This window comes from Coptis chinensis, chromosome 3 (genome assembly GCF_015680905.1).
Source record: "Coptis chinensis isolate HL-2020 chromosome 3, ASM1568090v1, whole genome shotgun sequence".
NCBI classification, from domain to species: domain Eukaryota; kingdom Viridiplantae; phylum Streptophyta; class Magnoliopsida; order Ranunculales; family Ranunculaceae; genus Coptis; species Coptis chinensis.
The window spans coordinates 38,349,768-38,350,796 of record NC_141458.1 but is presented as its reverse complement, the minus strand read 5'-3'; the positions used below and the strand labels follow the sequence as shown (position 1 = coordinate 38,350,796).

General features: G+C 36.2%; 1 non-coding gene across 1 annotated transcript; it reads right to left on the bottom strand.

The window, feature by feature from the left end:
* Nucleotides 1-519: 519 nt before the first annotated feature.
* On the bottom strand, nucleotides 520-628 carry LOC147509518 (small nucleolar RNA R71). The gene has a single exon (XR_015219656.1). It is a non-coding gene; the product is annotated as a small nucleolar RNA R71 (small nucleolar RNA).
* Nucleotides 629-1,029: the final 401 nt, after the last annotated feature.

Below are 1,029 nucleotides of genomic sequence, written 5' to 3'. Positions count from 1 at the left end.
AACGTTTAATCAGAAAAGCTAATTCTTGTAACAACCTTCCAATTCTGGTTTTGGAGGAGACCACACCATCGAACTCAAGATTTGATTCTGAATTTGAAACACACACACCACTAGTAGACTTAGAAGATACACCAGAGAGAGTACCATTAGCTGCCATGGCTGATCCAAGAACTCTTAGCACCTTGTTTCAACCTATCGCGGTTCAACCACTGAACTGCATAGTGATGCCCGACAATAACAATAACTATGAGATTAAGTCCACTATTCTTAATATGTTGCCAAGATATTATGGAAAAACAAATGAAGAACCGTATAATCATCTGAGTAAGTTCTTGAGCATATTAAGTACTTGTAAAGCACCTCATCTTTCCCCTGAAGAAACTAGATTAAGGTTGTTCCCCTTGACTTTTGAGGATGCCGCACTACGTTGGTATAGATCCTTACCCTCTAATTCTATAACTACTTGGGAGCAACTATCACAAAAGTTTATGAAACAATATTACCCTTTACGTAAAACTGAAGCCATGCAATTGGCTATTTCAACCTTCAAAGGAAAACCTAATGAAAAGTTTCATACAACATGGGATAGATTTAATGATTTACTTGTCCGTTGTCCACATCATGGTTTTGACATACTTAATATCGTATATTACTTTATAAAAGGTCTTTTACCTATGAACTGTCAGTTAATTGAATCAATGAATGGAGGAAGATTTACTAGTCTTACTCCTGATGAAGCTTACACTTTTTTGCAAAACTTTTCTGAAAGTTCTAAGGATTGGGCCAATGGTAGTGACCATGAGAACGTGACACGGGTAGATGGGGGATGAGTTTTAGTAAACCAGGTATGTATGAGGTTAAAAACGAACTCAAAGAGAAACTTGAAGGTGTCATTACTAGTTTATCCACATGAATTGAAACTTTAAACAAGAAGTTTGATTCATTTACTTTAAATTCTCCAATGAATAATCAACCTAAACAAGCAATGAGTGGCAATCAATTTTGTGAAAGTTGTTTCGCCACAGACCA